We start from the raw sequence: 27,987 nt of genomic DNA, 5'->3' as shown, positions 1-27,987 counted from the left end.
TACTCAACAAAGACACAACATTCAAATCAGGAAAAGTGTCTTTCCCTTACCTCCACAGAGGAATTTGTCAGAGCAAGATGTAGAAAGTTGGGACATCCACCAAGTCTGAAGGCCCCTGAATCCCTGTGGGAAGACCATTTTATGCCCTTAATTGAATGGGAAGCCTGAGACTACCATGCAAGTATAAAGAGCAATTAAACAACTTGAGCTTTGATCTCTTGAGCCATTAACTTTTGAGGACATTTTTGACTTTTAGGGGAAAAACTGGCTTTAACACAAGAGAATAAGAGGTGGAGAGTGGAGAGTAAGGAAGGAAGCCTGCCTATCACATATGTGTTATATAACTTTACCTAAAACACTGATGAAAATGTTAAACAACCGTGCCAAGGACAGATCCTTCCAAGTCAACATTGAGCCATTTTTGAGTCAGCAATTTAAAGGAGTTCTATCAAACTGAACTATGATTTTTTCATATCCATTCCTCTTTTTTACAAAGATAACCTAAGAGTGAAATCATTTAAACATACTACATCTATGGCAGTCTCTTAATCTATCAATCCTGTCAATACCTGTCAAAAAAGAAAATAAGGATGTTCTGACATGATTTGCTCTATATTTTTCTATTGTTACTTCCCTTACCAAAACTCAAATCCTAAATAATTTACACCATCCAACTTCTTTACTTCTATTCTATACAATACAATTGAAGAATGCAATGAAGTTCTGAAATTACCAGGTCAATTAATTTTTATTGATCACCCATTATGTATTTGCCAGGTACTGTCCTAAGCATTGGGTATACAAAAAGAAGCAAAAAATAGTTCCTGCCCTCAAGGAATTTACAATCTAATGAGTTTAGGACCAATACTGAAACTAAATTAAATACTCATATAATATTAAACATTTATTTAGCCATAGCTTGGAAAATATACTCAACAAAGACACAGCATTCAAGTCAGGAAAAGTATCCCTTCCTTACCTCTAGATGGGAATTTGTCAGAGCAAGATGTAGGGAATTGGGATAGCCACCAAATCTGAAGGCCCCTGAATCCATGTGAGAAGATCGTTTTATGCCCTTAATTGAACAAGAGACAATATGAAAACAAATATATAAAAAGCAAGTCATAAATGATAAATGGGAAATCGTTAACAGAGGGAAGTCACTAAAATTAAAAAGGCTTGGGGAAGGTTTCCTGTAGAAGAGCAGGTTTTCATTTCAATTAGGAACACAGGGAGCTCAGTAGTCTGAGCAGAGGAGAAAATATTCCAGGTATACAGAACAGCCAGAGAGATTGTCTGCAGCCAAGAGATGGAATGTTTTGTTTGTGGAATAACCAAAAGGCCAAGTGTCATTGATTTGTAGAGTATGTGATGGGGAGTAAGATAAAAGAAGACTGGTAAAATAGGTTATAAAGAGTTTTGAATGCTATACATAGAATTTAGTGTTTGTTTCTAATAATAGCTTTTTATTTTTCAAAATACATGCAAAGATAGTTTTCAACATTCACTCTTGCAAAACCTTGAGGTCCATATTTTTCTCCCTCCTTTGCCCCTTCCCATCTCCCCTAGACAGGAAGTAATCCAATATAGTTTAAATTTGTGCAATTCTTCTAAACATATTTCCATATTTATCATGCTGCTCAAGAAAAATCAGATAAAAAAGGGAAAAAATGAGAAAGGAAAACAACAACAACAAAGGTGAAAATACTATGTTGTGGTCCACATTCAGTCCCCATAGTGCTCTCTCTGGATGCAGATGGCTCTCTCCATCACAAGTTTATTGGAATTGGCCTGAATAGTCCATCCCAGTTGATCATCACATAATCTTGCTGTTATTGTGTACAATGTTCTCTTGATTCTACTCACTTTACTTAGCATCAGTTCAAGTAAGTCTCTCCAGCCCTCTCTGAAATCATCCTGCTGGTTGTTTCTTAGAGAACAATAATATTCCATAACATTAATATACTATATTAGTATTTGTTTCTGAAGGCAATAAGAAAGCCCTGGAGTTCAGGAAGCTGGAGATATGGGAAGGGAGCAGTGACTCATTCAGACCTGATTTTTAGGAGAACCATTTTTTAGTATCTGGATAGAGAGACTTAAGGCAGGCAGACTCACCAGCAGGTTGTTGCAATAATCAATGAGGTGATGAGGGATTGGTAGAGAGGTTCTCTTTGCACCTCCAGCATTGTCAGAAGAGAGAAAAGAGTTATATTTGAGAGACATTGCCAAGGTAAAATCAAGAGGATTTACCAACAGCTTGAATATAGGGAGGGGCTAAGAGATAATGAGGAATGCATGATGACTCCTAGATTGTGAGCCTGAGGGACTGGGAGTATGGTGTTGTCCCCTACAGTAATAGGGAATGTAAGAAGGGATTAGGGGAAAGATAGTTTCATTTTGGACACAATGAGTTAGACATTCATTTTGAAATGTCTATAAGTCATCTTTCAGGAATGTGAGACTGGAGGTCAGCAGAGAGTTGAGACAGGAAAGGTAGATCTGGGAATCATCAGCCTAGAGAAGGTATTTAAATCCTTGAGAACTTTTAAGGTCATCAAGTGAAAGAATATATATAGAAAAGAGACTATTGTCCTTTATAAATTTATGTCACCAATCTTAACTGGGCTTTCACGGCTATAAACCAATCCTTTTACTCTTTAATGACCCCATTCCAAAAGGTGACTTTTCAAAAAACTCTTCTATTCTTCTAGCACACTGCTTCCTCATAGAGAACCTTACCTCAGACTTCTAAAATAACAAACAAAAAAATCTTCCTCCACCTCCCTATTTCTATACGAAAAATCACATTAATTTCATCTACCATCCTCTCTTCCTTTATTCTAGACTTTTTGCCAATGGCAGCCCTTCTATTTATCCCTTTGATTTTATCCTCCAGGAAGTCATGTTTTCTATTAGAGATCATTCTTAGACATTTATATTAGACTCTCTACTCAATTTTCAGCCTCTACTTCCCTGGTGCTAAAATGACCAACACCTATCACCTTACTCCAAGATAAGGTTGAAATGAATTCACGATTTAGACATAAAGGGCAATACTATAATCAAATTAGGAGAACAAGGGATAGTATGTCTCTCAAATCTGTGGAGAAGGAAGAAATTTACGACCAAAGAAGAGCCAAAGAACATTATGAAAAGCAAAATGGATAATTTTGATTATATTAAATTAAAAAGGTTTTGTACAAACAAAACCAATGCAGCCAAGATTAGAAAGGAAGCAGAAAACTTGGGGGGGGGGAGGGGAATTTACATCCAAGGCTCTGATAAAGGCCTCATTTCAAAAATATATAGAGAATTGACTCAAATTTATAAGAATATAAGCCATTCTCCAATTGATAAATGATCAAAGGAACAAACAATTTTCAGGTGAAGAAATTAAAGCCATTTCTAGTCATATTTTAAAATGTTCAAAATCACTGTTGAGAAATACAAATTGAGACAACTCTAAAGTACAACTACATACCTCTCAGCCTGACTAAGATAACAGGAAAAGATGATGATAAATGTTGGAAGGGATATAGGAAAACTGGGACATTGATGCATTGTTGGTGGAGTTGTGAACTGATCCAACCATCTGGAGAACAATATGGAACTCTGCCCAAAAAGCCATCAAACTGTACATATCCTTTGAACCAGCAGTGTCTCTATTGGGCCTGTATCCCAAAGAGATCATAAAAAAGGGAAAAGAATCCACAGGTGCAAAAATGTGTATGGCAGGCCTTTTTGCAGTGGCAAGGAACTAGAAACTGAGTGGATGACCATTAGTTGGAGAATGGCTGAATAAGTCATAAATATATGAATGTTATACAGTATTATTGTTCTATTAGAAATGACCAGCAATATCATTTCAGAAAGGCCTGGAGAGACATGAACTGATGATGAGTGAAGTGAGTAGAACCAAAAGAACATGGTACAAAGCAACAACAAGATCATATAATGATCAATTCTGATGGACGTGGCTCTTTTCAGCACTGAGATGGTTCAGGCCAATTCCAATAGATGTGATAGACAGAGCCATCTACATCCAGAAAGATGTGGATCCCAGTATTTTCACCTTTATTGTTGTTTGCTTGCTTTTTTTTTTTCTTTCTCATTTTTTTCCCTTTTTAATCTGATATTATTAATCAGATTATGATATGATATGATAAATGTGGAGATACATTTAGAAGAATTATACATATTTAACCTATATTATATTACTTGCTGCCCAGGGGAGAAGGATCGGAGGGAAAGGAAGGAGAGAAATTTGTAACACAAGGATTTGCAAGAATGAATGTTGAAAATTATCTTTGTACGTATCTTGAAAATAAAAAAAACTATTATAAAGTTTTTAAAAAGCTATCTGCAAAATTTAATCCACTTTCTCAGCTTCTACTTCTTTTTTATCCATTTAATTGCACTGATTTTTTAATTTTTAAATTATTTTTATTTTATTTTTTAATACACAGAAATCTATTTTCTTTGCCTCCTGATATATATCTCACTGAAAAAAAGAAAGACAGATTCCTTGTAACAATTACAATTTAGCTTCCATCCCCATCACTTGACTCATATTACCCTTTCCAGTGATCGTTTCCATCTTCATTCTTATTGATTTCTCTACAGAGTATAATATTGTTTACCACCCCTTCCTTCTGGATATTTTCTCTCCTTCCCTGGCTTTTGTGCCACTATTCTGTCATGGTGCTTTTCCCACCTGCCTGACCCATCCTTTTCAGTATCATCATATTGCAAGTTCATCATACATGCTCCACCCTATGCATAAGTATTGCCTTGGAATCTATCCTGGGCTCTTTTCTCTACCATTCTCTCTTGGTGATCTCATCAGGTCTCATAGGTTCAACTGTTGACTCTGTGAAGTTGATTTCTAAATTCCAAGTTCCAGTCTTTATTTCTCTTAAGGTCCAAGTCCATATTTCCAATCTCTCACTGGACAGTCACCTGAACATCTGTAGACATTCCAAATGTACATATTAAAAATGCACTTAATAATTGATTATTGTTTCATGAAGCTCTTAGTAATCAATCTCCCTTTCTTTTTTAATTTTTATAAATTTAAACATTTTTATTGGAACATTATTTTTACACACTAGTTGCTTTCTGGTTGTTTGTTTTTCTGGCAAAACCATTGGGGTTGTGATTTGCCCAAGGTAACACTACTAGTAAATATTGAGTATCTGAAGCCTGATTTGAATTCATGTTGTCAGGACTTTGGGGTTGATACTCTGTCCACTGTACCATCTAGCTAGCTATCCATCCTAGTTACTTCTAATAAACAATCCCTCATGGCATATTTATTTAAAAATTAACTATTTCTCTTTCTAAATGCTTAAAAACTGTCTCTTTAATAAGATATTCCAGAATTGTGCCTTGAAGTTCCCTGTCCAGTGGGTGACAGATTGACCCATTGACCATAAGTACAACAAAAGGTGCAGGCTCTCTTATCTTTCATGAGTGAAATGAACTTTTTTCTCATCACTATCTTGTATAATCCCCAGCTTCCTTAAAAGCACAATTTGACTGTTATGTCCTGTAAGAAATCTTTCCTGATTTTCTTTCCAGTTGAGTTCTCTATTTACTTGCCTATAAAGTTATATTCCTCCACCGTACCATCAGTCCACAAGGATAGGGGCTATTTCATTTTTTTTTCTTTGTATTTGAAGCATCTAGCACCCTGTACATGGTAAGTGCTTAGTAAATGATTGTTTAATTTAATTAATCTTTAATATGAAAAGTTTATTACATTTCATTAGTTAGATTTATTCCTTTATTCCAGCCTTTTGACATCTTTGTATATCCCAATGCCCTCATCCCCTCAAAGCTTGTGTTAATCAATAAATTTGGGTCATATTTGTTGTCATTCAAGTGATTCATAAAAATGTTGAATTGTACAAGGTTAAGAGAAGAACCTTGTAGTTCAGCAATGGAGATTTCCTTTCAGAGTCTGACCAATCCTGAACTATCCAATTATAAAACTATAAGTCAGAGATATTGTGGGTTCACTTCCAGAGCAGCATGGTAAAGTGAATGTTGCAATAAAGCGAGCCACATCAATATTTTGGTTTCCCAGTGCATATAAAAGTTATATTTATACTTTACTATAGCCAATTAAGTATGCAATAGTATTATGTCTTTTTTCCATTTAAAAAATATATTTATTTAAAGTTAGAAGTTTCAAATTTTATCTCTTCCTTTCTCCATCTGTCCCCTCCCCTCCCTGAGATGGTGGTAAACAAGTAGATGTAGGTTATACATGTGTAATTATGTAAAATTTTCCACATTAGTCATTTTGCATAAGATGACTTAAATAAAATTAAAAAATGAAAAAAGTGAAAAATTGTATGTTTCAGTCTATATTCGATCAACATCAGTTCTTTTTCTGGGGGTAGATAGTATGCTTCATCATTAGTCCTTTGAGATTGTTTTGGTTCATTGCATTACTAAGAATAGCTAAGTCATACACAATTCTTCATTGAACAATATTGATGTTATTGTCTACAATGTCCTCTTGGTTCTGTTCACTTCACTATAAGTCTTGTGAGTCTTTCAAGGTTTTTCTAGAAATCATCCTGCTTATCATTTCTTAGAACATAATATATTCTATTACATTTAGCCATTCCCCAATTGGTGGGTACCCCTTTGATTTCTGTTTTTAGCCACCACAGAAAGAACCATTATAAACGCCTTTTTACAAATAAGTCATTTTCCCATTTAGGGGTCTATGTCTAGTATTGGTATTGCTGAGTAAAATAATATGCACATAGTGTGAGCGTGGTTCTAAACATCTCTCTAGAATGGTTGGATCAATTCACAACTTCACCAACAGTGCATTAGTTTTCCCACATCCTTTCTAATATCTAACACTCTCTTTTTTTGTCATATTAGCCTCTATGATAGGTGTGAGACATTTTAATTTGCATTTTTCTGATCAATAATGATTTAGAGCATTTTTTATATGACTATAGTTCATCTGAAACCAACACTAATTGGTATTTTTCTCCTTACAATAAGAATAAATGTTGTTCTTTTTTACCAAAAAAAATACTTTATTATTAAAAAATGCTATGCAGCATCTGAGCCTTCAGCAAGTTGTAATCTTTTTGCTGTTGGAGAGTTTTGCCTGGATGTGGATGGTTGCTACTTGATCATGATGGTCGTTGCTGAAAGATGGGATGGCTGTGGCAATTTCTTAAAATAAGACCAAAATGACCCTTTTTGACCCTTTTACTTGAACATTTAGAGGCCATTATAGGGTTAATAATTGGTCTAAATTTCAATACTGTTTTGTCTCAGGGAATGGGAAAGGGATGGGGAGAACTGCTGATGAATGGAATAGTGCTAACACATACAACATTTATTAAGTTCCTCATTTCATATGGGCATGATTTGTGGCACACCAAAATAATTAAAATCTTAATATCAAAGAGCACTGATCACAAATCCACATAAAAATATAATAAGAGTTTGAAATATTGCAAGAATTGCCAAAGTGTAACACAGAGACACAATGTGAGCATATGATCTTGAAAAAAATGGTGGATCAGACTTGCTCCTTGCAGGATTGCCACAAATTTTCAATGTTTTGTTGAAATTCAGGTATGCTGACTATGCCATTTCTAATGTATCTATCTATGAGCCCTGTCCAAAAAAAGGATGGCAAGATGTGCTTTTATGAACTAGCTTGTAGTGATTGCTGCTTCCCTCCCTAAGTGCTCACAAACTATATTTAAAAATTTATACTAAAATTTTGCCCAGAAAGAAAACCAATTTCACCATCCTTTAGTTGGCAAATTTACCTTCCTTTACTTTTAATAAAAAATCAAAACATTAGTCTTCTACTCACAATGCTTATTTCATTTTCCAGTCTTTCAAAAAATCAGTGATGCAGTTTAGTAATCACATCTACACATTCTTTCAGTACCCTAATAAGATAGCTCATATCCATTTAGGCTAGTCAGTTGTTCTTTTGCTTTCTATATAGTTTGAGTTTTGACTCTCTCTTAACTTTTTTCTCAAGTCCATTTTACTCTGACAATCATTGCCTTCAAATAGCATATTTACTCAACATCAAGTGAGTAAATCTAAGCTCTAATACTTAAATGAAACATAGGAGTCATGAATTATAGATCATAGAGTTAGAGAAGAGACCTTAGAAATCATCTTGACCAGCCTGCTAACAATGAGGAAACTGAGGTCCACATAGGCTGAGTGACTCATGTAAGGTCACAAGGATGGTAGATATGAAAGCCAGGATAGCTGTCCAAGAATGGAATGGTCTGTTTTGAAAGTTAGTAAACTACTTAATTAAAAAAAAATTTTCCCCTAATTATATGTAAAGAAAAATGTTAGCATTTTTTGGGGAGGGGGGGGGTAAGTTGGGTTTTTTAAATATATTTTTTAGGTTTACAAGTACATTTATTTTTTACATATTTCCATATGAGTCATGTTGGGAAAGAAAAATCAGAACAAAAGGAAAAAAAAAACATGACAAAGAAGAGAGGAAAAAAGAAGAAAAAAAAAGGTAAAAATAGTGTACATTGATCCATATTCAGTTTCCATAAGTCTCTCTCTCTCTGGATGCAGAAGATGCTTTCTACCGAAAGATTATTGGAATTGCTTGGATCACTGAATTGTTTAACATTCATTTTTACAAAATTTTGAATTCCAAATATCTCTAATTTCTTCCCTCCCTCCCCTCCTCCTAAAACAGCAAGCAATTTGATGTGTCATATATGTGCAATCATGTAAAACATTTTCATATTAGTCACAGTTGTGAAACAAGGAACAGACTAATCACAAAAAAATACACACACACAAAAATAAAGTGAAAATAGGTATGCTTTGATCTGAATTCAAATGCTCAGTTTTCTGGATATGTGGACAGCATTTTCCATCATGAGTCCTTTATAATTGTTTTGCATTCTTATATTTCTGAGAAGAGCTGTCATTCATAGTTGATCATCACACAATGTTGCTATTACTGTGTACAATGTTCTCTTGGTTCTGCTCACTTTACTTTGTCTCAGTTTTTTCAGGTTTTTCTAAAAGCTTCCTGCTCAAAATTTCTTATTACACAACAATATTCCATTATATTCACATAATACAGCTTGTTCAACCTCAGTTTCCAATATTTGCCACCACAAAAAGAACTCCTATAAAAAATTTTGTAAATATAGATCCTTTTCCGTTTTTATGATTGCTTTGGGACATAGGCCTAATAGTGGTTTTGCTGTATCAAAGAGTATTCACAGTTCAGGTTGCCCTTTGAACATAGTTTGAAATTATTCTACAGAATGAATGGTTGAATCAATTTACAACTCCACTAATAGTGCATTAGTGTCCCAATTTTCCCACATCTTCACCAAAATTTATAATTTTCTTTTCCCATCATACTATCCAATCTAAAAGGTATGAAGTGGTACCTCAGAGTTGAATAAATTACATAGTCCTGGTAGAATTGAGGAACAGGATTATTGATTGATATCTTACCTGGAATACCATCTATATAAAGCATTTCTGCCTTAGTGAAGAAGTTGGATTAGATAACCATTAAAGTTCCTTTCAGTTCTTAAGTGAGTCTAGAAACAAAGTACTGAAATAATCAAACCTTTTTATTTTTTCACAGAAGATGTCCATAAAAGTCTTTCCAGGTTCCTCTGAATCCATTTTTTACATCATTAAGGCACAATAACATTCCATTATATTAGTAAACCAAAACTTGTTCAATTCTTCCATAGTAAATGGGCATCTATCTACTTTGTTTCTAATTCTTTGCTGTGACAAAATTGCTGCTATATTTTTCTATGTGTGGGTCCTTTCCCTATGTCTTTGATGTCATTAAGTTATAAACCAATTTACTTTTGATATCTCTTGGTTAAAAGGTATACATAATTTAGTGACTTTTGATGTGTAATTTTAAATGGCTTTCCAGAATGGACAACCAATTCACAGTTCCAGATATAGTGTGCTTATCCTTTTCTTATTTCTTCAACAATTGTCATTTTCCTTGTTTTGTCATCTTTACTAATCCAATGACTATGAGATGGAACCTCATTTACTTTATGTTTTTTCATATTTTAGTGATATGGAATATTTTTATACATTTCTTAATAGTTTGCATTTTTCTTTTGAAAATTGCTTATTCATATCTTTTTATTATTTATTTACTATTCTTATTCTTACATATTTTGTTTCATTTCCTCATGTATCCTCGATAACATACTTTTATTAGATATATTTGCTGTAAAAAAAAATTTTCCCAGTCAAGTGTTTCCTTTCTAAGTCTATGTTGTGTTTGTGAAAAAGCTTTGCAATTCTATTAAATCAAAATAAAATCAAAATTTCATTTTATCTTTTAGATTTATTTTTATCCCTTTTTTGGTAAAGACATTTTCTAACCAGATATTTGGGTTATAATTGCTCCTCCATTCATCCACCTACCCAACAACAGTCCCTATCGTCCTGAGCTATTTACTTTATTCTCCCAAATTCTCAAGGCCCAGAATTTATTAGACATTTCTCTTTTTCTTAGCATCTAGCCTAAATAAGCTTCTCTTTTTAGCAATTATTCTAACTTCATCCTTTCAACTCTTTTCTCACCTTAGTTCAGTTTTTCAGTGATTTCTTTCATACTTCCTTGATACTTCCTGACTTCAATCAGGTCCCAGCTTAGCTCTACTCATTCTTATTCTGTCTTCTAACACTCCATTTTTGGAGTGTCACAAAATAGCCATTTATAAAAACTATATCATCATTAATCATTTATAAGACAGGCTCCTTCATTGCAGAACAAACAAAAGAAAACGAGTGAATTCAACACTTATTCCTTACTCATAGAAGCAAAGCTAGGTGCTGGAGATTTGAAAACAAACAATGACTGTCCTAGAGTAGGGAGGGTCTGATTATGGAGATGGGCCAGTTGGGGGCTATTACAATACTGACCAGGCAAGACTGTATGGAGGATTTGAACCACAGTTGTAGGGGTGTGAGTGGAGAGGCCAGGAGACATGCAACAGATATTACCTAAGCAAAACTGACACACAGAGAGAAGGAAGGCTAGATTTCAGATCTAATAGAATTGATCCTATTGGAGTATGTCAATAGTCAATAAGCATTTATTAAGCACCTAATATGTACTATGCAGTAAATATTTAGATAAAAAGAAAAGTAAAAGATAGTTTCTGCTTTTGGGGAGCTCACAGTCTAATGGATAAGACAACATGCAAACAACTATAAAACAACAAGTTGTAGACAGTATAAATCAAAAATAATCAACAGAAGGAAAAAACTCAGATTAAGGGGAATTCAAAAAGCTTCCTTTGGGACCTTAACAAGGGTTTTGACCCTTTATTAAAAATGCACAATATCTTGAGCCTCTGGATGAAGTGCTACATCCAAAGAAGGTTGGACACTGAACCAGAAAGAGAAGTTATTCTATGGATCTTGAAGATTGATTTCATCCTCAGATACTTTATCTCCTTTTTGAATATTTTATGATCCTTTCTCTTGGACTCCTAAAGGAAGGGGAAATCATTCCTCCCTAAACAACTCTGCCAGTTACATGTGCCATCCAGGCGAATCTGAGCCTGGATCTCAAGCCTTTGACTTCCTTTTCAACTTGTTTTCCCTGGCACACATAACTAAAGGGCAATCATAAAATGGATTTTAGGGGTGTGACTTCCTTGGATGTTTGGGAGTAGCCAGTAAAAGATGTGAAAGGTCAGAGGAGACTGGCAGCAGGAGTATTCTGCAACTGTACTCTTCTCACATAATAAGACCACCCTCAGGAAAACAAGCACAAGCCTTGCCCTGTATTGCCAGAACTCTGAGGGAGCTGTTCAGACTGCAGAGTGAACTGAAGGTGAAATTTTTTTGATAGTAATGCTATGAAATGTTTCATGTTTTGATATTTTAAGTGTCAGCCTCTAGGGTATCATGTTTTAAGTCTTTGTGAATGTATGTTCATGAGTCTTTTGTGTTCTGAAGGAAAGATATAAAAGCAGAAAAGGAGAAACATAGCACAGTAGAAACCTGGCTAATTAAATTCAAATTCAGTGGGGAAGCCCCTTCCCACTCCCCCACCCCTACTGACATTATGTCTAGGTAAAGGACTCTCTTTCCTCTCTTTAATATCACATCTTATCATCTGGAATGCTGAAGCTTAAGAGATTCACTTCAGGGAATTCTCTTCTTTGATTAAGCACAACACTTCATCTCCTGTCAGGATGGGGAATTGACCAAGGCATCATTCAGAGTTCTTATTCTAAAGAGCCAAAAAAAATTTTAAGGTCAGGGTCACCACATGATGGGAATAGCCAAGAAACCTGTCACTCTCAAGGCCCAAACAATGTTACCTTGTTTTTTTGAAGTTTCTGGAAGAAATGAAGATTATGAGGGAATGACATAACCCTAGTCATCAAGGTCATTGGAATCTTAAATGCTCTATTCTTAAGGCTATGGCAAGAGGAAAAAATGGGGTTACTTAAGGTCCTTTGGGGAGGCCATTTTCAGATTCAAGTTGCCCAACTCAGCTAAATTTTCCATCATTTCTCCTTGTTGACATGTGATCATAATTATACTTGTATATCTCTCTGAGACAACCAAAGATCATGGATTATATATATAAAGTGTGTAGGTTCTTGATCAGGAGTATTTGATCATTTTTTCTCACTCTCACTCACCCAACATACCCAGTAATTTTCAAAATCTTATTTCTACATCTATAATGGTTCCTCTTCTTCTCCTCAATCCCTCAGTGTGAATACTAATATCACTAAATGCAGTGATAAAAGGTATTAGTCTGATCTTGGATATTCTCATTTGCCTGAATATTCTATTTTAAGCAGAGAACAAGGTAGATGGGGGTGAAAGGGGTGGGTCTATAGATTGACACAAGGATGTGACAGTTTTGTGACAGATCCTAAGCTAGGGTTTTACACAGAATATATAGCTCTCTAGTAATTAAATTATATTAAAGGTCTACTCACCTTCTTCTGCTAAGGATACTTAAGATAGTACCTAGGGAACTATTCACAGCCTAAGTCCTATTTTCCCCTTTCTCTATAGGTCTTCAGGTCTGGGCCCATTCTGGGAATGAGGAGATGAGGTGAAGAAGGAAGATGAAAATGGATATCATGGAAACCCAGGAGGCCCACATTAGGTTATAGGCTCAGCTCAAGTTTATTTAACTTTGTGTATTTGGTCATCATACATTAGTGCCTGCCAAGAAACAAATACTTCAATGCCTGCCTCCTCAGCCCACTGGAGACTCTAAGTCTGACTAATAAGGAAGCCCTGTCCTAGTCCCATGGGAAAGAGAAGGACTAAAATTTCTCAAGAGGCAAGAACTATGCAAGCATGCTGGTGGGTAGTTGCCTGGATCTCTGGAAGCATGAGGACACCTCAACAGAAAGGGAGATTATGGTAACAATGGTTGGTCTAGGCAGGGTGGCTACGGGGTACCCCTGCCACAGAAGTCCTAGTCAAAGTGCCTTCAGCTGTCAGAGAAGAGCGATAGCAGGCAAGATTAGAGATTGGCCATGCTAGCAATAGTTCCATTATCACTGTGGTTATCTCAACCAGATGTGAGATGTTGAGGAAAGATTAGAACTGAAGCTTGAGAAAGCCACAAATTCACCCAGACTGTCACCAACCCTATTGTTCAGAACAAAGCTACTGATATCACTTCCCTGTCCCTCATCTTTCTTGAGTTCTCATGCTGAGCTTATGTCTCAAGTCTTCATGTCTTTCTGTATTTGATGTTTTTTTAAATTAATTTTTAAAGCTTTTTATTTTCAAAACATAGGCATAGTTTTCAACATTCACCCTTGCAAAACCTTGTGTTTCGATTTTTTTTCTCCTTCCCTTTCCCCTTGTCTCCTTCCCAGATGGCAAGTCATCCAATATATGTTAAATATGTGCAATTCTTTTATAATATTTCCACACTTATCATGCTGCACAGAAAAATCAGATCAAAAAGAAAAAAATGAGAAAGAAAAAAAGCAAGCAAACAACAACAACAAAAGGGAAAATACTATGTTGTGATCCACACTCAATCTCCAGAGTCCTCTCTCTGGGTGCAGATGGCTCTCTCCATCACAATACTATTGGAACTGGCCTGAATCACCTCATTGTTGAAGAGTCTGTCAGAATTGATCATTGAATAAACTTGTTGTTGCTGTGTACAGTGATCTCCTGGTTCTACTCACTTAACTTAGCACCAGTTCATATAACTCTTACCAGGTCTTTCTGAAATCACCCTGCTGATCATTGAACAATAATGTTGCATAACATTCAGCCATTCCCCAACTGATGGGCATCCACTCAATTTCCAGTTTCTGGCCACTACAAACAGGGCTGCCACAAACATTTTGCACATAGAGGTCCCGTCCCTCCTTTAAGATTTCTTTGGGATAGAGATCCAGTAGTGACACTGCTGGATCAAAGGGTAAGCACAGTTTGATAGTCATTGAAATGTCGTTCAGTGTGTGTGTGTGTGTGTGTGTGTGTTCCAGGAGGATTCTTTGTTTAAATGCTAAAAATAGCAGCTAAAGGTTCTAGTGAACAAGAGATTTTATTGATATACATTATCATAGATCTCCTAAGTGTAAAGAAGAATAGATGAAATTGAACCATTCTGAACATACAATGAACCAATAGTTTTTGGAAGGAGAAGGTTTGATATATAATTAATTTCGTGTCATCTTTGTTGAGATTAATATTCCTGAGTTCAAATCTGGCTTCAGAAATGTACTAGTTGTATGATTACTCAACCCTATTTGTCTTAGTTTCCTTATCTGTAAAATGAGCTGGAGAAGGAAAGAGCAAACCATTCAACTATCTTTGCCAAGAAAACCTCAAGTGAGGTCATGAAGAGTCAGACAAGACTGAACAACAACCTGTTTGAAGCAAAGGCTTCTGTTGTTTTTCTCCAGTAGGTTTGAAAGAACTCCAGACTTTCTTGTTGTTGTTTGCCTTTTGTTTTTGAAGAGAACCAGTGACATCATGAGGTGACCTGCTTGTGAATTGGATTTAAGTGAGGTAGAGTTGCACAAAGATCAATTTCCCTCTTCCACAGTCACTGAAATCTAGTAACAAGACAAAAGCCAAGATAATTGTCAATGGCCTGGGATGCAGTGGATGACCCTAATCAAGCTCTTACATGCTCCACATCTCCTGCCTTGGCCCCCGTCAACCACTGGAATAAACTGTTCTTATCTGCCCATTTCAACAGGGAGAAGTCTTCACATGCAGAAAGATATTCCCCTAACTTACTGAGAGATTTGTTGGTTACCTTCAGTCTGGATTAGTCCATCTCCCAAACTGGTTTTTACTGGGGATGTAACTACTACACCTGCTAGAGCTTCTGGGAGCCACAAGTGAGAGTTGGGTGACAGGTGGACACCAAAGGTAGATGAGCAGCCTTGAAAAAGACTTGAAATTTGGCACTATGCTCAAAAAAATGATCAAACTGTGCATACCCTTTGACCCAGCAGTGTTACTACTGGGATTATATCCCAAAAAGATCTTAAAGGAGGGAAAGGGATCTGTATATGCATGAATGTTTGTGGCAGCTCTTTTTGTAGTGGCTAGAAACTGGAAACAGAGTGGATGCCCATCAATTGGAGAATGGCTGGATAAATTGTGGTATATGAATATTATGGAATATTATTGTTCAGTAAGAAATGACCAACAGGATGATTTCAGAAAGGCCTGGAGAGACTTACACGAACTGATGCTGAGTGAAATGAGCAGGACCAGGAGATCATTATATACTTCTTTTTTTTTTTTTTTAATAGCCTTTTATTTACAGGATATATACATGGGTAACTTTACAGCATTAACAATTGCCAAACCTCTTGTTCCAATTTTTCACCTCTTACCCCCCCCACCCCCTCCCCTAGATGGCAGGATGACCAGTAGATGTTAAATATATTAAAATATAACTTAGATACACAATAAGTATACATGACCAAAACATTATTTTGCTGTACAAAAAGAATCAGGCTCTGAATTATTGTACAATTAGCTTGTGAAGGAAATAAAAAATGCATGTGTGCATAAATATAGGGATTGGGAATTTAATGTAATGGTTTTTAGTCATCTCCCAGAGTTATTTTTCTGGGCATAGCTAGTTCAGTTCATTACTGCTCCATTAGAAATGATTTGGTTGATCTCGTTGCTGAGGATGGCCTGATCCATCAGAACTGGTCATCATCTAGTATTGTTGTTGAAGTATATAATGATCTCCTGGTCCTGCTCATTTCACTCAGCATCAGTTCATGTAAGTCTCTCCAGGCCTTTCTGAAATCATCCTGTTGGTCATTTCTTACAGAACAGTAATATTCCATAATTTTCATATACCACAATTTATTCAGCCATTCTCCAACTGATGGACATCCATTCAGTTTCCAGTTTTTAGCCACTACAAAAAGGGCTGCCACAAACGATCATTATATACTTCAACAACAATACTATATGATGATCAATTCAGAGGATGATCATCCTCTGAAGAGGATGTGGCCCTCTTCAACAATGTGATGAACCAATTTAGTTTCATTTGTTCAATAATGAATAGAAATGAATAAGAGACTTTACTACTGCCCTGTTCTGTCCCATCCCCTCTTCTGACTGGTGCTATTCTTTCCCAACTTCTCCCTTCAATCTCTGTGGACTTTACTTTCCATTTAATCAATGCCTTTTCCCAGTTGCTTAGGACCCAGTGACTTAAACTCATGTAGGGCAGCTAGGACTCCCTAACAACCACATAGGATGTTTGGGGTGTTCCGCAAGAATTATCACCTTTGCTATGAAGGCTTTTCAAGCCCTTTTCTTTCTTTATGTTTTTATTATAACTTTTTATTTACCTTAACCTCTTGATGTCATCTCCAAATATCTTTGCCTTGACTCTAGTTTGATAATAAAGTAGTTCTCTTCACTAAGGGTAACCCCTTCTACATTTATCCTTTTCCTATCTTTTTTCTTCTTCAGCAAGTTGCCCCTTCAATCATCTCTCCCTCCTCCAATTTTCTTTTTTTCCCATATTAAAATTTTTTTTCTATCAGTTTGCATAAAACCTTCCTTAAATTTCATAAGTGACTACTTAATTGTTTTGGTCAAGAATGGAATGAAAGTGTCCATCATCAAAGAGATATCTCTATTGATTTTTTTTAAACCAACACATTTACCAATTATGCTAAAAAAAAAAAAACTGTAAGGGGTATTTTCTCAATGTTTACTTTTGCAAGTTATTTCTCATCTACATGGATGGAAATGGATTCAGTCAAGTGACCATTATGCTGCAGAATGGAATTTGATAATCACCATAATTCAGAGATCCTAGATCAAAGACTAGAAAGTTTTGAAATCCCAGATTGTCACTGTTCCAATGATGCCAAATCTGCAGCAATCTTGTTTGTCTGCTTCATAAATAGACACCTGGTGCTAAGTGAAATGAACAGAATCAGGAGATCATTATACACTTTAACAACAATACCATATGAGGATCAATTCTGATGGAAGTGGCTATCTTCAATAATGAGAGGATCCAAATCAGTTCCAATTGATCAGTGATGAAGAGAATCATCCAGCTATACCCACCGAAAGAACACTGGGAAATGAGTGTGGACCACAATATTGCATTTCCACTCTTTCTGTTATTGTTTGCTTGCATTTTTGTTCTTCTTCCCAGGTTATTTTTATCTTTCTAAATCCTCTTTTTCTTGTGTAGCAAGACAATTGTGTGTATATATATATATATATACTTTAACATATTTAATATATATGAGACTACCTGCCATCTAGGGGAGGGGGTGGAGGGAAAGAGTGGAAAAATTGGAACAGAAGTTTTTGCAAGGGTCAATGTTGAAAAATTACCCATGCATATGTTTTGTCAATAAAAAGTTATGAATTAAAAAAAAAAGAAAAAATAAATAGACACCTGGGTTTGTGTGCAGCATGTCTGGAGCAGTGTTGCACTCCTCCATTGTGGTCCTTTTTCCAAGTTGCAGAATCTTTCCTTTTTTGTCTTAGTAATATTTTATTTTTCCAAATACATGTAAAGATAGTTTTCAGCATTCATTTTTGTAAGAGTTTGCGTTACAAGTTTTTCTCCCTCCCTTTTCTTAACTCTCTCCTTCCCAAGATAGCAAGCAATCTGATATGTTAAATATGTACAATCCTTTTAAACATATTTCCATATTTGTCATATAGACAAGAAAAATCAGACCAAAAAGGAAAGAACCATGAAAAGAAAAAAAGGTGAAAATACTATATGCTTCAATCCACATTTAATCTCCATAGTTCTCCCTCTGGATGCAGATGACATTGTCCATCCATAGTCTATTGGAATTCTCTTAAAACACTGAATTGTTGAGAAGAGCCAAGTCCAACACAGTTGATTATCACATAATCTTGTTACTGTGTACAAGGCTCTTCTAGTTCTGCTCACTTCACTCAGCATCCGTTCATGTAAATCTTTATGTTGCATTGGATGCTCTGTTTTAATGTCTGAGTAAGAGACAAAGGTCAAGGACTCATGCTTGTCATAATTAAATAGCACTGGGTAATAGTCATACTTAGCAGTCATCACACTTCTCAGAGATAAATATATTAAAGAGTAAAAAAACTCATAAATATGTGTGCCTACATATGTGATTATGTATATATATACAGAAATATATGCATATACACATGTATATCTGAAATCATCATACTTTTACAAGCATCATTAATTGATATGTTGTGGCTGACGCAAAAGAGACAGTTCCCATTGGCAGAAAAATTAACCCCATGTACCCAACTATCATTTCCAGGACTATCAAATTCTGATATCCATTGGCCAAAAGTTATCTTGGTATCCCATGAAATACTGCTTGGTTTTTCATCAACTTCTTTAATATAGGCAGAATGTACACTTGATCTCGCAAAAGCCAGAAACCAATAAAATATTGTTGAAATGCCCATCTAAACTAAAGACAATAGAATGAATTGGCTTTTTTATTTGCTTATTCACCCACAAGTCATTTTTAATCTCAAAGTAGCACACAGAAATCAATTGAATTCTACTAGTAAATTGAGTTTCCTGGAGAGACCACTTTACAAAAGTGGCTGAATTAATCCTTAGGTTCATCAGAGGTGGTCTCCAGATGCAATCTTTCTGACTCTAGACATGAGTTCTATAGTGTACACCACCAGTTATAATTTGATCACTCTTGGGAGTCCCATCAACGAATACATGTAATGTGTCCATTGTGTTCCTTTCAGATATGGGCTTTCCATCCATCCATTCCTGTACTTGTGGAGACAGACTTCATGATTATTAAGACTAAGGGTAATCTGTGTAAAATCAATGGCTAGAATGACAGGGAAAGATAATGCTGAATGTTGGAGGGCATGTGGGAAAACTGGAACACTGGTACATTGTTGGTGGAATTGTGAATACATCCAGCCATTCTGGAGAGCAATTTGGAACTATGCTCAAAAAGTTATCAAACTGTGCATACCCTTTGATACAGCAGTGTTTCTACTGGGCTTATATCCCAAATAAATTTTAAAGAAGGGAAAGGGGCCTGAGTGTGCAAGAATGTTTGTGGCAGTCCTTTTTGTAGTGGCTAGAAAGTGGAAACAGAGTGGATGCCCATCAATTGGAGAATGGCTGAATAAACTGTAGCGTATGAATGTTATGGAATATTTTTGTTCTGTAAGAAATGCCCAGCAGGATGATTTCAGAGAGGCCTGGAGAGACTTACATGAACTCATGCTGAGTGAAATGAGCAGAACCAGGAGATCATTATACATGGCAACAAGAAAACTATACAATGATCAATTCTGATGGACATGCCTCTCTTCAACAATGTGATGAACCAAATCAGTTCCATTTGTTCAATAATGAATAGAACCAGCTATACCCAGTGAAAGAACTGTGGGAAATGAGTATGAACCACAACATAGCATTTCCAATCCCTCTGTTTGTGTCTGCTTACATTTTTGATTTCCTTCACAGGTTAAGTGTACATTATTTAAAAGTCCGATTCTTCTTGTGCAGCAAAATAACTGTTTAAATACATATACATATATTGTATTTAACATATACTTTAACATATTTAATATGTATTGGTCTAACTGCCATCTGGGGGAGGGGATGGGGGGAAGGAGGGTAAAAATTGGAACAAAAGGTTTTGTAATTGTCAATGCTGAAATATTACCCATGCATCTAACTTGTAAATAAAAAGTTGTAATAAAAAAAAGGAAAAGAAAGAAAAGGGCTTGAAAACCTTCATAGCAAAGTTATTAATCCTTGCAGAACACCCCAAACATCCTATGTGGTTGTTAAGGAGTTCCTAGCTGTCCTACATGAGTTTACATCACTGGGTCCTAAGCAGCTGGGAAAAGGCATTGATTAAATGGAAAGTCCATAGAGATTGAAGGAAGAAGCTGAGAAAGAGTAGCACCAGCCAGAGGAGGGGATGGGACATAATAGGGTAATAGCAAAGTCTCTTATTCAGTCAAACATCTTTTAATCGCAAATGTTAAAAAATAAAAGAAAAACACCTCACCTGTTACTAGATTTATATTTTTCATAATACTCAAAAAAGAAAGAAAGGGTAGCAGAGTAGCACTGAATGCCAATAAAAGAGATTTCTCTGTTGAAATTCAGAAACTTCAGGGGGAAACACAATGGGAAGTGTAAAAATGAGGTAAAATGTGAGATTGCAATGCTACCCCCCACTGGAAAGTGTAACAAAAATGAACTTTGTTTATTGTGTCTAGGTTTCAAAAAACATTGCTTATTATGTCTTTCTAACCTAGGTAGGTATAAACATGTGGATGATAAGACTTTTGGATGATTCACCCCTGTGAATTTGAGGGTCTGAACAGTCTCGTCTAAGCTATAAGTAGAAGTGTCATGGTTAAGATTTAACTACCATTTATATTGCTGAGAGGAATGAAGGAGCTAGGAAAAGAACAGAACTGCCAATACCTGTGGAAATTGTGGAAGCAAAATAGATGTTTGAGACAGCATAGGGATTTAAGGGAAATATTAACACGTGAAGTTTGTACTAAATTCTATTGAGGGAGCAGCGCGCATTTAGGGCACAAAAAAGCAAGTCCATAAAATGCTGGAACCCTTCAAATTGGGATGAATATTCCATTGCAATGTGAGTTTGCACATACTTCTGATCAGATTCCTTGCTGTATTTTCTTCTGCAGCTATGCTATACCCTTGATGAATATCTTTTCTATGCTGCTGTTAAATTCACTTCTTTTTTGATAGATGTTTGTTACTCTACTAGTGGCTCATTTTGCCCTAATTCAGAATCTGATTCACTAGACTAGAGTGAGTCAAGCCTGGTCTACAATAAGGGAATTATTTCATTATCTCATGTGTCACCCCAAGTGGCCAGAAGAACTTGGCAAGGCTACCAGAATATTCCCCCTGACACACTCTTCTCTAATTTAAACATTTGCTTTCCTCTTCAATTCACCTAGGGTGCATTTGACATATTATTCATATCTCCAATTTTGGAAAGTTCTCTGGGGACTTGGAAGGTTCAAGCATTGTCTTTTCTAGTGCTTTCCCTCAGTATCTTTTTACTAAAAGGTTTCAACAAATTCAATGTGGCAGAATTCTCAATGGCTTTCTAAATGCCATGCAAAGTATATCAGAAGTCTAGTCAACGCAGTTCTTGTTAGGCAACCCTACAATTAACAGTTGTTTTGTGAAGGTACAGACCTACTATTTTTGGTGGATTACAATTATTCCCAATTATAAAGTTGTGCATATTCAACAAACAAATGGTTTTTTTTAAAAGTGCACCATAGGTTATCAATATTTATAAGAACCTGTTTCAATCCCAAGAAGCAAGGAAAAAACAAAATAAATAACAAAGTTCAAAAGAGAGAAAAAGGACAATAACAACTATTACCCCTCATAAGGCAAATTTATTCAAATCTATTCTTAAATGAAACTCTGTAAACATGTGGAGCTTCACTATTATGGATTAGGGACTTACAGTTGACTGAAAATTTTCCTCTCCCTCTCAGATGAAAAACCAAACTGAATGAAAATTCCTAAGTCCCTGAAATACCCAGGGGAACCCATATAACTTCCCCCAATAGAACTCCTGCCAATACAGCCAGATGGAAATATGATATAAGATTTCTCCAAGTGTTCCTAACGTACCATGGGAATGCCAAATGGATGTATGAGTAAGTCATAGATAAATAGGCTCAGTTCAGAAAAACAAAAACAACAACAACAAAACTCAAAAGAGCTCAAACATTCATGGAGCTCCCTAAAAAGATTTAACTACTCAGCATTGATTGAATTTATCACCTCAGATTCTGGACAAGGTCATGTATATAAATTAGATCTAGTCTTTGGAGATCCAGACCTCTACAGAAAAAGGTCAGGATACTTCTTAGAACCAAGAATGGGATGGCTTTGTCATCCCTAAGTGCTAAGTCTTCATCACTGAGTCCTGATGGCCCACCAGAAATGACCCTGGGGAAGCTCAGTGTAGCTGTATTTGTGTTTGTGAGTATTCGGGATGGTATTTGGAATGGGCCTTGCTACAATAAGATTTAGTGATGTCATTTGTTTCCAGATATAACTCTAAATATAATCCCCACTTCTTCCACAACACCCTTCCCCCTCCCCAGTGAGCTGTTCCTGTGCCAGTAAGGCCAAAAGATTCCACATTCATAGTCTTCTTTAGTGGGAGAAGGGAAGTACAGTCATTAACTGTTCTGGAAGACCAAGATGCAATCACTAAGCTTTTAGTCTTCTTTAGTGGGAGAAGGGAAGTACAGTCATGAAGACCAAGATGCAATCACTAAGCTTTTGGTTTCCTTTTAATGTCTCTTTGTCCTTTAATGTCCTTTAAAAGTTCTCTTGAAGTATGTTAGTGTAGTCACTATTTTTGATGCTCTCCCTCCCTCACTCTGCCTTCTGTTCACACAAGTTTTCACATGTTTCTCTAATTTCTAATTTTGTTATTTCTTATGATGTGATAATACTCCATTACATTAGTATACCACAGTTTGTTTCATCCTTCTCCAATTGACATGGACTCACTTTGTTTCTAATTTTTTGCTACCACAAAAAATGCAGCTAACAGTATTCTGGCACATGTGGGTCAAGTGAGGAAAAACTGGGTTCAATTAAAAGAGGCGGGGTGAGCTGGATGCTGACCTTGGAATTCAAATCCAACCTTATCAGTTGTGTGAACCTGGACAAGACATTTAGCCTCTTCTCAGCCTCAGTTTCCTTATTTGTAAAATGGGGATAATAATAGCATTTACCTCCCAAGACTGTTGTGAGAATAAAATGAATAGCAGAAAGTGCTTTAAAAATATTAAATTATTATATAAATGCTAGATATGATGACAATGATTAGTTTTGAACTCAAGCCTACCTGGATTTAAGCCCTGCCTTTGACACCTACTGGTTATGTGACCTTGGGCAAACTCAATTCTTCTTCAAATTGCAGAATATTTGAAAATCAACATTGTCAAAAGTTTTTTCCTCCTTGGAAGCTTCTATACCAATGAACCCACAAATCTAGACTAAAAAAAGAGAAAGCAAGTGTGTTATTTTCTCAGCACTAGTAACTGAAAGACATATTCCAGTTGGCCAGGGCATGCATGAAGAAGACTGAGGAGATAATGGGAACGGGCTGGGGCATACACCAGGGAATTGGACATATACCCTTGTCCTTATTAAAGGGCATGAGAGTCCCAGAAGCTCTAGATGCATTGATATATTTGATTGGGGTTGCATCAAAAATTATTGGCATTGATTCAAAAGCCAAGAATTGAGCCACTTAACTCTATAGCCAAAGGGTTCTTGCTGTAAATTCAGAGAATCCCAAAACCCCACACTCAAAACTAAGGAGAGAAAGACCTGTTTCTTCTCTTAAAACTTACTAAAGAAGTGTCTCTTTCTGGTTCAGTCACCAATATTTTTTGATACAGTTCTGGTCTCAGAGACCAATTGACCACTCAGGAATTACTGGGCTGCATATTTTTTAGCGACTTCCTCAAAAAAAGAAGGAAACAAACATTTATTAAACACTATTTTCCAGATGCTGTGCTAAGCTGTGAGGATAGAAATACAAACTAAAAGAAAGATGGCTCCTGTCCCCAAGGAGCATACATTCTAACAGTAGAAGACAACATCCAAAATGAAGATGAAAAGCTTCAGGAAGGGAAGCAGGAGGAGGAAGGAGGATGATACCTGGTCTTGCAGAAAATTAAGAACAGAGCTGGAAGGAGAATGAAGACAAGTATATTTGGGGTTTTCCACCAAGTAGAAGCTTTAGAAAATATCCACTAATGATGGAAGGCATAGCCTTGTGAAGGAATATTTCAGGATGAACAGACAGCAGGGGTGGTAGACTGTTCCAGGGCAAGGAGGCGCCGGGCACTGAGGGAAGTTTCAGGAAGCCAACTGTAGAGGAGATTTAGTTCTGAAATCCAAAAAGTCAGGACCAGGACTGGGAAAACATATGCCAGAGCATATGTTCCTCAGAAAGGGCCCAGGGAACACTGACTCCATAGAAGTGCCCCAGTCTACCCCTTCTACCAAGTTATAAGAAAAAAAAGATTTATCTGCTCAGCTGAGGAAAGCTAGATTGTTCCTGTGATTGTAGCTAGAATAAGATTCGTTGTACTCATCCCACCACTCTAGCCCTCTCAGATTTCCTTGGTCCTTCAGTCATCACCCTATGGTCCATTTTTTTTCCTTTCTTTTAATGCTTCCTATCCCCTTTTCTGCTAATATTGAGAAATAATGTGTTAATGTTCTAACCTCTCTTACTCTGACATTTTAATGGACTTGTCTTCTCATTAAGGTGGGTGATTTCTCCACCAATGTTACTACTGCTCATTCCTCCACATAAACTGTCTGACACATGTCCTGGGTGATTTGATGGTATGATGCATAGAGCATTGTGGAGGAAAATCAGTCTCTGGTAGAGGGGCTGGAATGGGCTAGAGCTTCAGATGGTTGTCGTGTCTGCCTCAGTTTTTAATCGATAAATGGGCTGGAGAAGGAAATGGCAAACCACTCCAATACGCTTGCTAAGAAAACTCCAAATGGGGTTACAAAGAGTCGGATGTGACTGAAATGACTTGACAAATTTGAATTCTGTGATTGGTGGCAATAGAGATGACAAGAAGGAAAGGCAGGGAGCCCTTTGTTTGGGTCTGCCTCCTGGTACTTCATCTAGGGGCAATAAGCAAGGACTGGGCTCTCCTCTTCTGCCTTTATGTTTCTTTAACTTTGGGAAATTATGCCATTATTGTAGCTCCCCCAGAATTCCTATCCAGGAGGTAGCATTTGGGCCAAATTCTCAAAACTCTGTTTACAAAACCCTCCAATCCTGAAAACCCTTGATTGACTTTGGAGTTTTTCTCTGGGTACAGATGTTTTGAAGACCCAGCAAGCCGGTTAGGCAGTGAGTCTGAGAATACAATGTTGCAAAAAATCCTAATAAAAGGTGCAGTAGGTAGAGTACCAGCCCTGAAAGCAGGAGGACCTGATTCAAATCTGGTTTCAGCTTCCAAACTGTGTGACTCTGGGCAAGTCATTTAACTCCAATTGCCTCAGGGGGAAAAAATCCGAATAAGGCCTTAAACATTGGCCTCCCCTTCTCCTAAGGTAAGAAGGGCACCTGATCTAAGAGTGCCGGGAAAGTCCAGGTTTGGATTCTATTCTGGTACTGAAAATGTGATATGTCAATCTTTTTACCTCTCTGAGCCTTAGTTCTCTCATCTGTTCAAAGGGGTTAATAATGCTTATACTCTCTTCCTACTTCACAGACTTGTGAGGACTTTTATAACCTTAAAACACTATAAAAATGTTACTTTGAAAGGGTAAGATTGTCCCTCCAACTTTACACACGCTTTTTTAGGATACCACTTTGTACCTTTTTTTCCCCTTTAAAATTGTCATGTCATTTTAGCCCTGTTTAAAAATGAGAAAAACAGTGTAATTCTGCCATAGGTTTTCACCTTCATCCCACTAGGGGTATCCCATGTATAGTATTTCAACCCCATTCTGGCCCTCTTGGATTTCCCCAATCCTTCAGTCATCACTCCATAATCCATTTTTTTAACCTTTCTTTTGGTACTTCTGCATCCTCTATTTTCTTAATAATGTATTAATGTGCTGACCTCAGGGAGTACAATTTTTGTTTTACCAGAAGCATTATGGACATGATGCCTGTAGCCAAAGGAAGAGCTTTCATAATGCCTTTGAATATAATTTTAATCAGAGAAAGTCAGATTTCTGTTCCCATCAGCCCTCATTCTATCTATGCCTCATTCTCTCTGCCCAGGTAGATGAGTCTAGAGTCATTTATTCATCTCAGTTGGAGATATAGACAGAGAAAAAAGTGGTAAAAATTATGGAGGCTGCTATGGTTACTTTAGCTTTGAGCAGACTCTGCATCTTATTTCTAACTATTTGTCTATCCTTTACTCCTACCTCCAAGATTGGAGAATGATAGAGCCAAAACTAGGGTGAGATGACTGGGACTTTCCCCAAGGCAAAAAATCTAAAAGGCCCTGCGAACACTTGTTCTTCCAAAATGTGGAAAAATATAGTTTAACATCTAGCAGGGAATAATAATTAAAACAGGAAGCTACAAGATGTCAAACTAGAGAGTGTTTTTCATTGTGTAGCACTCTCCCTTCTATCAATTCTGATGGCCAATTGTCCTGGCTATTAGAGTAGAGAGAGCTCTGGATTATTTTCCTGGAGTGCCAATAAAATTAAAAAAATAAATTCTGCCTCTGACACTTGCAGGCTGTCAAATCATGTGTAATTCACTTTCCTTATTAATTCCTCGGTTTCTTCATCTGCAAAATAGGCTTAATAGTGTCTAGGGTACCTGTCCCACTTTGCTGTAGTGAGGCTCCAATAAGATAATGTATATTAAGCACCTTGCAAAATTGTAAAGCATTATGTATATATTGGCCAGCTGCTGCTAACAGCACAAGTCAGGAAGCCTTTAAGCACCTGTTATGTGTGGATATAAAATAGTCCCTTCTATTAAGGAGTTCAGTCAAATGGGGGACACACCATGCAAACAACTACATACAAACAGGCTATATACAGTATAAATTGGGAGTAGAGTCAGATGGAAGACATAAGTTTTTTTTTTTTTAAATTAGACTTAAAGACTTAAAGAAATCCAGGTTAGACAGGAGGTAGAGATAAGGAGAGAGAGAATTCCAAGCCATGCATGGAGATGGAGAGATGCAGCATTGTGTCCAAGAGAACAGGTTCACTGGATTGTAAATTGAGAGGAAGTAAAGTATTAAAAAAAAACAAAAAAAAAAAAACTTGGGAGAGATAGGAAGTGACCTTGTTAGAAAGATCTTTAAAAGCCACAGGATTTTATATTTGACCCTGGAGGTAAAAGGGAACAAGTGGCCTTTACTGAAAGGGGTAAGAGGGTGGGGGGCTTTCAGAATGGAAGACATGGTCACAGCAGCACAAAAAGTCCAAGGCACAGATCTGATCACTGGATCACAGCAGAAATCCTTTTGAGGGTAGTACCTTTATTCAGCTCCTTAATTCAGTGCTTGGCACACAGTAGGTGTTTAATAGATATTTGATTTACTGAAATATTAAAGATCATCAGATTTGAGAACCAGAAAGAGGACATAATTGCTGAATACACAAAAGACACTTTATGTGATTTAATTTACTCTCCTGTCCTTTATTTCCTCATTGGCTCTTTGCTGGGCCCCAGAAAATGGAATTTCTCCCAAGGGCAACAGGGTCCTTGGGCCTATGAAGCAATTCTGCTTTTCCACTTTTTCCAAAAGGGAGAAAAGTGTTTTCAGTAGATAATATTATGCCTAGTAGTATGACATATAGAAGATATTCCTGGTCAGTTGATGAAAAGTCAGTGAGTCAACAACTTATAAGGACTGGTCTATGTCATGAGCAAA

At 36.5% G+C, this 27,987-nt stretch overlaps 1 pseudogene; it reads right to left on the bottom strand.

Annotated features, from left to right (window-relative positions):
* Nucleotides 1-27,987, bottom strand: part of LOC116423628 — a 43,605-nt pseudogene that overhangs the window by 14,768 nt on the left and 850 nt on the right.

The sequence above is a fragment of the Sarcophilus harrisii genome, chromosome 4 (genome assembly GCF_902635505.1).
Source record: "Sarcophilus harrisii chromosome 4, mSarHar1.11, whole genome shotgun sequence".
In the NCBI taxonomy this organism is placed as follows: Eukaryota; Metazoa; Chordata; class Mammalia; order Dasyuromorphia; family Dasyuridae; genus Sarcophilus; species Sarcophilus harrisii.
Note: the sequence above shows the minus strand (reverse complement) of the source record. Positions and strands in the feature narration are given on the sequence as shown.